General features: G+C 49.6%; 1 protein-coding gene across 1 annotated transcript in view; it reads right to left on the reverse strand.

Annotated features, from left to right (window-relative positions):
* Positions 1-12095, reverse strand: part of FAM135B (family with sequence similarity 135 member B) — a 185756-nt gene that overhangs the window by 37149 nt on the left and 136512 nt on the right. The window lies entirely within an intron of this gene.

Raw genomic sequence — 12095 nt, forward strand, 5'->3', positions numbered from 1 at the left:
TGAGGGTTCATAACCAGTCTGGGTTGTCAGATAAAGCCTCCTTGGGTAAGTGACATGTATTCTGGACCCTGAAAGATGGGCCAGGAGAAAACTAAAAGAAACAAAAAATATATGTCTGATGTGCTGCTTTTCTCACTCAGTTGACACATAAACACTCAGTTGCCTGGTATATGTGTGAACAAGACAGCACCGGAAAAACACAGCTGTTTCTATGTTGTGCTAAACAGCCAATGATGGAGCAGAAGCTGGAAACTGAGGACCAGCTCCCTAAATTCTGATTCACTCACGGGAACCTTTGACATGGCGGATGCTACAATAAGCACTTTCCCACAACAGAAGCCACATCTTTGGAAGAAAGCAGCAATGCTGAACGTTTTGTAATTGGGGAAACGGAGGCATAAGACCACATAACTCACAGGCTGCAGAGCTTACTTAGGCCCTTGGGATATGGCGGTTACCAGCCTCTTCCATCCCAGCTGTGCAAACTTCAGCAGAGAACACAACCTCTCTGTGCCTCAGCTTCCTGATGCTACCGAGGTTACAATAAGGGTGGCGTCACAGTCGTCGTAATGAGACGGCCTGTAAGCTTTGGTCGTCACCAACATCGTCATCAACACCATCACCATCTCGCAGCACCTGACAAACACGCCCACTGAGGTCAAAAATCTGGAATATGTATCCTCAGTCTACATTTATAGAAATGGGAACGAAATGGGAAAACGTGCTTTATGGCTAGAATTAGCTGTCTACTGCCAGACCCTCTCGTCTTACAACACAATGGTACAGTTGAAAGAGCTCGTAGCTTAAGAGTTGGAAGCACGGATTTTAGAATTCCAGCATTCTCCTCCGTAAAATGGGAGACGCACGCCTCGCCTCCGGCCTTCCCCAGGAGGTTCCCCGTTGGTCCCCTCATCATACCTTTACACGGTAGTGGGCAGGTCCACCCACGTCCAAGAGACTGGGTCCAGCAGTGTCCAGGAAAGACACGGCCTCATGCAGGGTGTGTGTAGTGATGGGGATACAACAGAAAAGGTCACTATGGAAGAGCCATGGGGCAAAGACAAGAAAATCAAGGGGCTCTGCTACACAGGCTTTTAAGTTCCGGGGATTCTCGTTTCTAGAACAAAAAATGGCCTCTCTCTTCCAAACAACAGCAAGACTATCCTTGGAGACATACTTAGCCTCCATGCCTTCCCACTAAGTACAGTTCACGACTCCAACGGGTGCACATTGAGTGTCTGCAGGAACAGGATAACTCAGATTACTTCCAAGTAGGTGAGCAATGAGGTTCTGGGGGAAGACAAAACTGGATCTGGGCGAACGCAGTTCTTGAGTTAACCAAACTTTTTTCTTGGTGCACATGAGCAAAAATAGTAATGATTCTACTTCTCTTACTTTTAATTGTAACTGTACAAAAAGTAATGAGACAAATAAGCATGGCAGAAGGAAAAGGGAGCTACTGTTAATTCAGTACTGACCGTGGGACCGTCACACTAAATACATCAACCATGAGAACAACCCATGGGGCTGTCCTTATGTTCGTCTCAGAGCCTTAGTTTCCTCATCTGTGGAATGGGTCTCATACTTAGAAAGGCTCATAGACGTTAGCAGACTCAGAAGAGACCATGTTAGTAAAAACCTGAACTCTGTGTACAACGCAGAGTAGTTGCTCAGTAAATACCTGCCTCCTTTCTTTTTTCTGGGCACTGGATTTCTAGCCTGCTAAGATCCCGTTCACTGACCTGCATCCCATGTGCGTGTGCATACACACACACACACACACACACACACACACACACACAATGCCCATTCAGATAGCAACACAGCCAAGACACGGATTACCAGACACTGGCAATATGCCCTTCGAAAAATTAAGTTGAACCAAAGCAGAACATGAAACCATTTCTAAACCCCCAACAATAAACATAAGTTGCAATGTGCCGAACACATTGCAGGTGATGATAAATATCACCTGCTTACGTACCGAGCTACCCCGACGTGCGTTCCACGGGGCAACGCCATTAATAATCACTCAGCTGAACAGGAGGTATTTGGTCTCCATGGAAACAGAAGGCGATATTACACCACTGTTCTTTGATGGATCTTTCATTATTTCAATATTTGTACAGTGGTTTTTCAAGACGATAGAAACTATCAAGTATGTCCAATTACGCATAACATTGGAGGCAGAAAGTAAGGGGCTTGGAAGATTCCTTTGGTCCTGTTCATTATTTAGGGAGAAAAAGAAGGGGACACCGATCGGGAGAATGGCTTATATTTAGGGGGAGGAATCACCATATTAGCTCTCCTGCAATTTCTAGAACCGCTAACCTGCCCCTGGCGGCTTCATCACAAAGGTGACACAGTGTCCTGCTTGTACGATGGCGAGTATCACTGTGACTTTATTGACCAGAGGAAGGAAACTGAGTCTCACACGTTCACTGACTTATACTCAAGGACAAAAGCTAGTAAATGGCAGAGTCCAACTTAAATATGGGTTTCTTGACTCCAAGTCCAGGGAGACGCGAAGAGCCAGGAAATAAACGTGTTCTCTTCAGTGACTCACACGAACTCTTGAACGACTCAGTGAGTAGTTACACTCAAATTACAGTTTGTGTTTTCTCAGTTGGGGCAATTATGAGGACAGACAAGCTCAGGGAGCATTTCTGCCGTATTTAGCAGAAAGGGACATTCTGTACAAGGTACCGGTGACTGGGCGGCAGTGGGATGGACAGGGACTGCCAGGGTGGGGACTGCCGTTGGGAACAGGAGGTCCTGCCATGTGCAGATGCCCGGGTGAGGCACTCAGCGGGCAGACAGAGTCCAACGACGCTCTGCCCACGAGGGCCTCTGCAGCTTACCACTGGTGTGACTGGGGGCAAGTCAGTTCACCTGCCCGAGACTCAGTTTCCTTGTGTCCAAAATGCAGGTGATGATGGTAAGCTCAGAAGGTTACCATGGCCACTGAACATGATAAAGCAGAGAGCGCCTCAGGGGCCACGTGGCGACAGCTATTTACCTGGGGCCCACCCCTGGGCACCTGTTGGTCTGGCACTGCACAGTAGGGAAGAGTTCCTGTCCCCCAACATTTGCAGTCTAGGACCCAAAGTCTAGTAAGAGACAGGCTAGCAAACAAGCAAGGATGAGGAAATACAAAGGTTTGATGATAGGAGTGAATGAGAAGCTATTTGGGGCCCGAGGAGGGACCCCTCCCCCAGCCTGGGGTCAGAGGAGAGGGTAGGGGTTGGAAGGCTTTGGGAGGAAAGCATGCAGAAGGGACGAAACCGAGCAGGCTATGCAGAAGCACACGTGCCGGAGCTTCTGCTGCCTTTCCATAGCCAGGGTGCTGCTGAGCTGCGACCCGATGTCGAGCACTTTATGCACGTGTCGGCTCCAGCTCAAAGAGGTGACAAGTGCAGGGACTCAGGAGACAGATCCTGGCTTTGGATCCACGTGTGTCTAACTCCAAAGTCTGTACCCTTGGCTCCCTTCCAGGAGACGTCAACCGGAGGATATATCAGAATCGCCTGGGGGAGATTTCTAGAATAATGTTGTCTAAACCTCATTCTGGCTTGGCAGAATCAGAATGTCCAGGAGTAGGGCTCAGACATGCATGATATTAAAAAAAAAAAATCTCCCCGGGAGATTCTGATGTCCACTCCTGGCTAATGGCTATTGCACTGTCTCCAACTGCAAGGGGCAGCCTGGTAAAGGCTCTCCCTGCCCGTGGCCTACCTAATGTACAAAGGTAGAGATGGGAGAGGGCACCTGACATGGCCCCATTAGGAATGGAAAGCCCTGGAAGACGCAGAGCAGACCCAGGTTCCGCGGGGCAGACAGTGAAGGCCCTCTAGCTGGGAGCGGGCAAGGCTTCGTGACTGGGCTCCAAGTCTGCTACTCGTCAGAACTCCTCGGTCCACCTACTTGGGTCCTTGCATCCCATGGCCTCTGGGTCTGCCTTCTGGGAGGCTGAGGTGGGGAGCGGAGAGCAGGGTTGTTGGGGACCCACAGCAGTCAAAGCCTGTTTCTTGCTCTATAGAACAGGAGGCCCGTGCGCTGAGATTCATGTCAAACCATCAAACAGTTTTGTACTCCAAGCTTGCGGCTTCTTCCATGGACTTTTCTTTAAAACTTAGTAGGGGATTGATCTCTTTGTTTCTGGAATGGGCTCTTAAATCTGTTTCATTTCTTTGATTTTCTGCCTCTGGGTCTCTCTAAGTATAGTATAGACTAGTATAAACTAGATGGAAGCTGACGTGGAACTTTCTGCGTCGATACATACAGGAGAGGCGGGACATTCGTCTGACTTTTGCCCAGAATCAGTCTCCCTTTATCCGACTGAGAAGTTTTCCTGGGCTCTGACACTCAAGATTTCTTTGTTGTGTCTTGTTCTAACAGTAATCTTAATGTTTGTGTTCAAAAAGAATAGGCTTTTCCAACTCTGCCAGTCCCTCATTTCTGCACAGACTTTGTCCCTCCGTCCCTTTGCCTGTCTGAAAGCTCTTTTTTTCTGAGGCCACCTGTTTCTTGTGACAGCTCACCTAACACAGCCACTAGTGCAGACACAGCGCTACTGCTGCATTCCCCAACCTCTTCCCCAGAGCAATGGTTCTCTCTGGAGCGATCTGGCCTCCCAGGGGACATCTGGCAATGTCTGGAGACATTTCTGATCGTCACAACGGAGCAGGAGGTGCCACTGGCATCTAATGGGCAGAGGCCAGGGACGCAGCTAAACATCCTGCAATGCACAGGCCAGCGCCCCCGGCAAAGAATGATCCAGCCCGAAATACCAGACGTGCTGAGGCTGAGTGCCCTGCCCAGGGGCACAGCAGGCCTGTGATCTGCCTTCCAAGTTCTCAGAGGTGACACTTTCCCAAATGTGCAGCCACTGTGTAACGTGGATCCTCAGATGCCCGTCTGTCGGTATCAAAGTCCCCATTTCTAGATGCCTGACCTAAAATGCAAGGTCAGTGCTATGCATTTTAGGGTTTTGTGGCGGTTGGCCCGTTGAAAAGCTCGTTGAAATTAAGAGCATTAAGTTCTCTTAATTAACACTAAGTGCTGTAACAAACAACCCCTAAACCTCTGTTACTGAACATGACTATTCTCTTTTTGTTTTGTTTTTGCAACGTCTGATACAGGCCAGCGGATCCCTGTGTGGGTCTCCTGCGAAAAGTATCTCGAGATACAGGCTCTTTTGTTTTGAGCAACTGCCATGTACAACACACAGCTTCTCAGATCACCACTGAAAGGAAAGGAACATCTATGGACTGGAACGCCGGCCTCTTGCTAACTTGACAGCCAGCATTTGCGCTGGTCAAAGCGCTCGAAAAACCATGTCCCAGATGCTTCCTCTCCCCTCACGTGTGTTAGGAACACGCGGTGAACCCAGTTCCATCACAGTTACAACCACAATCAGTCCAACACTCTATCTCCGACCCCCAAAACACCTATCCCATTGCATTCTCAGGCAGCCTCCTTCTCTGCACCCGGTCACTGGCACATGACTTTCCTTATGAGGCCACTTTTCATGAATAACAAATTATCGCCCTAGAATGACTGACTGCACGTGGGATTAGAGACCAGCCACGCGGCGTGGAGATGTGGATGCAGGAGATTCGTGTGACAATGGCAGCACCAGCTTTGGTTTCTGGAGCCCCAGCTCCCTGCCAGGCACTGTCGGGGTGCTGGGGACTCTTCCCAGGCTGGATAGTCCCTGAGACTCAGCCTGTCACCCTCCACACAGTCTGCAGAGACCTGCAGGGCTGGGCTCCCACCGACCTGAGCGGCCTCCCTCACCCTGTTGCTCACTAGTTCCAGCCCTACCGGCTGCAGCATCCTCTACATGCCAGTTTCTTCCCACCTCAGGGGCTTGGCCACAGCAGCCCCTTCGCGCAAACGCTGCTCCTCCTCCAGGGCCGCTGTGGGCTGCCTTTGTGCTACTGAGAAGGTTTCCCTCCCAAGCAGATGAACTGGGGGAAAGGAGCCCTCTTCTCGGTGGACACAACCCTATTGATGCAATGCACAGCTTGGCAAGTGGGGCGTGGGCAGGACTCCAGCCCCAAGTCACGGGTTCCACCAGGCATCTTTCTGCAGCACACAACACACACAACCATCCCTGGCACCTCTACCTCCCCCTCCCGCTGCCTGGCTACGAATCATCCTTCACATCACACCGTGAATTCCCCTTGCTCAGGCAAGCTCCCCTGTACCTCGGACCAGGTCAGCTTCCCCAGGCCAGCAGCTTCTCTGCAGTAGTGACAATATTATTAAGCAAGCACTCGTGTGTTTTCTCTCACCTTTCCTCCCCAACAACAAGAAACAAGGACGTCTTGCTACTAGCGAAAATCCCAGAGTCTAGGAGGCCGTGCAGGTTAGATATACTATGAATGTCTGTCTAATGCAGAGTCAAACAGAGACGAGGAATGCACATCCAGCTTAAGCACTGGCATCTGGCTGTCAAGCTGATGCATTCTGTCCCCTGCCACACTCCTTCTCTTGGCAACATTACCCACTGCTGGTTCCTGAGTAAGTGAGAAAGACACATCTCATCACAGGTACCGTGGCGGGCCGGCGGGGTGTTAGACAACATGGAACCGTGATAAGACTCGTGCAGGCAACAAGAGAAGACTAGATGAAGCTCTGATCTGTGTCAGCACCCGCATGACACGTCATGACGTCCATAAGGAGAGCAGAGGCAGGTAAATGGCACGGAGCTCTGGACACTGTCAGCTCACTCCCAGGGTCCCTAAATCCTTGTTCTGCTTAAAACTCGGCCTCAGCCTCCCCACGTGACAGGTCCCATTATGCCTCGAAAATTTGGCTGGGAGTAAGGCACTGGAGGCCGGCAGGGGGAATAAAGGCAATTTTCACAAATGAAAAGGGTGGTGCGTCAGTCAACACTACTGTGGACTTCTGCATGACAAGCCCCTGGTTCACTGACTTATACTCTGGTTTAGAAATGACCTGTGGAATTCTATGGAATTCAAAAGCAGACAGATGGGTGCTTCATCTCCTCAAAGCCCATCAGAGCGTGCGCACCATAGAGTGACTTGCTTTTTTATTTTGCAGGATTTTAGTACATCAGATAACCATGTAAATGAGAAAATTTTAAACTATTTAATTTTAATGGAGCAAGAGAACACTGCTTACCTTAATTCTCGAAATACTGGAAGTCATTCCATATATATTATATTATGTTATGTTTTATATATATATATATATATATATATATATATATACACACACACACACACACACATATATGTACATATGTGTATATATATATATATTCTTTTTATTACAAAATATGTTTTTCTTTAAATAACGACTGTTTTTCTGGTAACTTCTGATACTTCCTAGTTAATCTTAACGCATATTATTCACAGATTTCAAGTAGCTGTTCCCCTGTGAGAAGCTATTCCATCCACATACAAATGAGTGTTTTGCACACTCTGTGTGCAGGTGTCAGGTGGATGAGGTGAGTTGGGACCAAATAGCTAACTCTAAATTTGCATCTGCAAGTTATCCGTGTTCTCTGGGTTCTGATTTCTCACATCTATAATCAGGAAACAACAATGAGAAGTAATAAAGAGCCAAATTATGATTGGTGTGGGTCCCTGTCACTTTTAAACCATTAACAACAAAAAAAGACTTAATATTCTATCCGTATGATTACATTGTTACGAAGATGAATATAATCCAGATTGGATTATATCCCATATTAGTTCTGATTTTAAAAGAAATGAAAACATTCTGTTGGCTTCTAAAAGTACCGCGATCCCTAAGTACTGGACCTCATATGTCTGATGGCTAAGTCAGCTGTGGTCAGTAAATAAATGAACTGACACATTGATGCCCCTGCCGAAGGCGGCAGAGCTGTGAAGACGAGACTAGTGCTAAAGTCTGCATCTCTCCACCAGGCGGCCATCACCACCCCGAGCGGTGCAGCCACCCACTTATTCCAGCGAGAAGAAAGGGGGTGTGCAGTGTTGCTGGAGAGAGACGGGGCTTCTCCTGATTTTGAGTAACTTGATTCCTGACATTCAGTGAAAGTGTTTATTAAGTGTGATGGTTAATTTTACGGACCAATTTGGCCAGGCCGTGGTACCCAGATATTTAGTCAAACATTATTCTAGACATTTCTGTGAAGGTATGTTTTAGATGAGATGTGAATCTCATTCAAATCATTAGACTTTGAGGAAAGCAGGTTGCCCTCCAAATATGGGTGGGCCTCATCCAATCAGTTGAAGGGCTGGATCGAAAAAGACTGACCACCTCCCATTCCCCCAAGAAGAAGAAATTTGATCATTCAGGAAGAAGACTGTGTTTGGATTCAAACTGTAACTCTTTTTGGGGTCTCCAGTCTGCTGGCCTAATGTGTAGATTTTGAATTTGCCAGCTTCCACTATCATGAGACAATGCCTTAAAACAAATTACTCTCTCTACTATGTGTGTGTGTGTGTACACATGCTATTGATTCTGTTTCTCTGGAGAATCTGGACTAACACATCAAGCATGATGCTTCAAGTGCCCCCTATTGTACCAGGCACTGTCAAGGATGTCACAGTAAAAACAGCATAGAAAGGGCTCAAAGAGGCCTCCAGGATGATCTCATCCAATCCTCTTTCTACACTGTGGTTGACGGAGACCCAGAGAGGGTAAGTGTCTGACTCAAGGTCACACAGCAGGTCGATGCTGAAACTGAGAATAGCACTACAGACCCTTCATTTGGTGCCCTGCCCACAGGGCTGCACTGGGGCTCTTGGAGTAACATCACGTGGATAAACTAAAAGAAATATAATACCAGCAGAGGGTTTTACTGAGCACTTTATGCCAGGCTATAAGCTCAAAGCTTTTATATGCTTATTTCATTTAATCTCCCTGGCCACCAGGAAGGCAGGCATTAGTATCCCTTGTGATAGATAAGCTAGGAGTCAGAGAGGAAAAATAGCTCCCCCAGGGTGAAGCCGCTCGCTTGTGAGGGGGACGCACACCTCACTCCCACTCCGAATCTGAAGCTCTAGCTGCCTAGGGTGCAGCAGGGCAGAGAGGGTAACAGGGTGAGAGGGGCCTGGCTAATGGCAAACGGACAAGGCATGTCATGTCAGCCCTCTCCTCCCCATGATTTGTCGTGCCAGTCAGCTCACGTTGCTATGAAACTCTAGTTCTGCAAATGCCTCTTATTTTGAAGGGAACACCTGTTCTGTAATCCCCCAGCAAGGCTGTGGTTTGTGTGGATCCACTGTCATTTGCTAATGCAGCAGGCTTCTCGGGGATTTGGATGCACAGCCCCCGGGGAGGCAGGGGAAGGGGGTTTCATTTTCTGCTTGGCAGCCCTTGCCTGGTGGGAAGGTGGGGGCGGGAGCACAGCACTGAGCCTGCAGAATTGGATGGGGCCCAGATGTGAAATGCACAGGAAGAGAATCAGGTCCCGAAAATAACCCAGGGAGCTGAGCTCTGCGAGCAAGTTCACTGCTGAGCACCCACAAATAAGCTCTTTCATCTGACTCTTGTAAAAGACAAGGATGTCTTCTTTGACACACATCCCCAAAAATAGCCAAGGAAAAAAAAAAAAGTACTGTACTGTATCACATGCCTGCGATGTGTCTATTTCTGCACTGTTTTTACGCATCTTGACTCCTGGAAGCCTCTGTAAAATACAGGTGCGATCCCGTTCTCGAGTTTAGGAACCTGAGCTTCCACGGGGGAGAATAAGTTCCCAGAGTCACACAGTATTGAGCATAGCAGGTGCCTGAGGCCAGAATTCTCTCCCTCCCCCATCACAACAGTCTCCCAGGTGGAGATCGGGCTGGTTCCTGCTCAGCCTCCTCAGATGTAGCAGAATCAGATGAGCGACAGGATCCACAATGTGTCCTGTCGCACCCCACCCCACCCCACCCCACCCCAGGCCTAGGGTTTCTGAACAGTCCCCAAGGGCAGCCCCCTGGGCACTCACGTGCCCCTGGGGGGCCCACCGGTCTCCTGCTCCCTCCTAGCTTTCTGTCTGCTGGGACAGAACCGAACCTCCGTGTGGCTCGCCTCTCTCTCCACTCAGCGTTCCACATGAACAGAGTTTGTGCACTTGTGCCAATCATTAGTCTGCCGCCTTTCTGGAGCACTCACTATGCATTGCAGGCCCGCTGCTGGCCCCTGGGGGTGTGGAGCTGCAGGACATGGTCTGTGGCCCCAGGTACTTGGCGCCCAGGGCAGGAGAGACAGACATGCCCAGAGTGGACTGGAAAAAGCATTTAGGAGAGAGAATTTCTTTCAAAGAAATCAGAGAGTGCTTCCCAGAGGTGGTGGCGTTTGAACGTGGCATTACCTGGTGTGTAGGGGGTCGTGCATCAGAGTTCCTGCGTGGCAGTCACCATATCCCCCTCCTCCTCCTCTGCCCCTGTGGTACCGGCACAGGCTCCTTTCTTGGGAAGTAAGTGCTGAACATGCTTTGCACTGATCTGACCTTTGCCATTCCCTAATATCCCATGCCACGTTCCCTGGAAAGCAGAGTCTGAGCTGGAGATTTTCAGGTAGGAAATCTACTGGGGAGGTTCTGGGGTTAGCGCGTCCTGTATGGGGAGTGAGCTGCAGACCTGGGCAGAGGGAGGGGCTGGGCTGTGATGGGGTCACAACAGAGGCTTAGGTGGACCCGAGGGGGCCGAGAGCAGGAAGAGGTCTGCAGCGGGGAGTCAGTGATCCTGGGGACACACAGGCATGCACTCACCAGGAAGGGGCTGTGCGTGGCCCCAGGAATGCAGGGTGACAGGGAGTCCCCGCTTTCTATCGCTTTACAGTCCCGTGCTGGAGCCCTGACGCCGACCGCACACATGAAGTAATACAGAAATGCCCACGCATGCTGGCTGTCACCTGCCTCCCACCCTTGTCACTACCTCCCAGGTCCTGCGTCCATGGTCAGGCCACCGATTGCTAGGGCCTCGGTGGTTGCCCGAGGTCCTGCCTCTACAAGTGACTGGAGTCCACTTTCAAAGCAGTCCCATTGGGCTGTAAAACCTGCCCTTTCCTTGGCTGAGTCCTCTCCTGGGTTCAGGTCCCCTGGCCCTCAGGAGGGTCACAGCTGCTCTCCTCTTAGCTCCTCTCGTGACAGCATGTGACACAGAGGCTTGACCCAAATGGAGACATGACTTGGGCACCTTTTGCTGCCAGACCTCCTGGCTGGGACTCAGAGCTGGGAAAGGTGACATCACAGGAGAGCCAGCCCAGTGCAGGACCGTTTGAACATGGAGCTTGGCTGCCCAGGGAGACGGAGCACCTTCTGGGGGCCTGGCTGAGCGTGGAGAGCCTTTTACACTTACGCCGGGGCTGTAGGGTGGTTCCCTGTGTGCTCAACCTGACTGGGCCCCAGGACGCCCAGACATTTGGTTAAGCGTTATTCTGAGTGTGCTTGTCAGGGTGTTTCTGGATAAGCTTAACCTTTGATTCAGTAGACTGAGTACAGCAGACGACCCTCTCCAACGTGGAGGGGCCTCTTCCATCCAACAAAGGTCTGAGTAGAATAAAAAGGCTGCGAGAGAATTTTCTTTTCTCTGCCTGCCTTCGAGCTGGGTCATCAGTTTTCTCCTGCCTTAAAATTCAGACTCAGACTGCAACTTACACCACTGGTTCTCTCAGGTCTGCAGTTTGTAAATGGTGGGACTTCTCAGCATCCATAATCACATGAGCCAATTCCTAATAATAAATCTCTTAATATATGTATATATCATATATAGACCCGCTATCTATCCACCCACCCATCCATCCATCCATCCGTCCGTCCATCCATCCATCCATCCATCCGTCTATCCATCTACCTCTCTATCTATCATCTATGTACCCAGCTCTTGTTCTTCTGAAGAATGCAGACTACTACAGGCTGGTCATTTCTGAGCAGGTCCCTAAGAAAAACAATCCCTGACTGGCCCAGGCGGACGATGGACCGAGTAATGCTGGGTGGGCCAACGCGTTGTGCTCGGAGAAGAATAACAGCAGGTGTGTACTGGGAAAAGGGAACAAGGAGGTGACAGGATATGCACAGTTACTGCACACCTGCTAAGTGCCAGATAGCAGGTTTGAAACTTTACATTCATGACAGCACTGGA

Source organism: Rhinolophus ferrumequinum, chromosome 14, assembly GCF_004115265.2.
Source record: "Rhinolophus ferrumequinum isolate MPI-CBG mRhiFer1 chromosome 14, mRhiFer1_v1.p, whole genome shotgun sequence".
In the NCBI taxonomy this organism is placed as follows: domain Eukaryota; kingdom Metazoa; phylum Chordata; class Mammalia; order Chiroptera; family Rhinolophidae; genus Rhinolophus; species Rhinolophus ferrumequinum.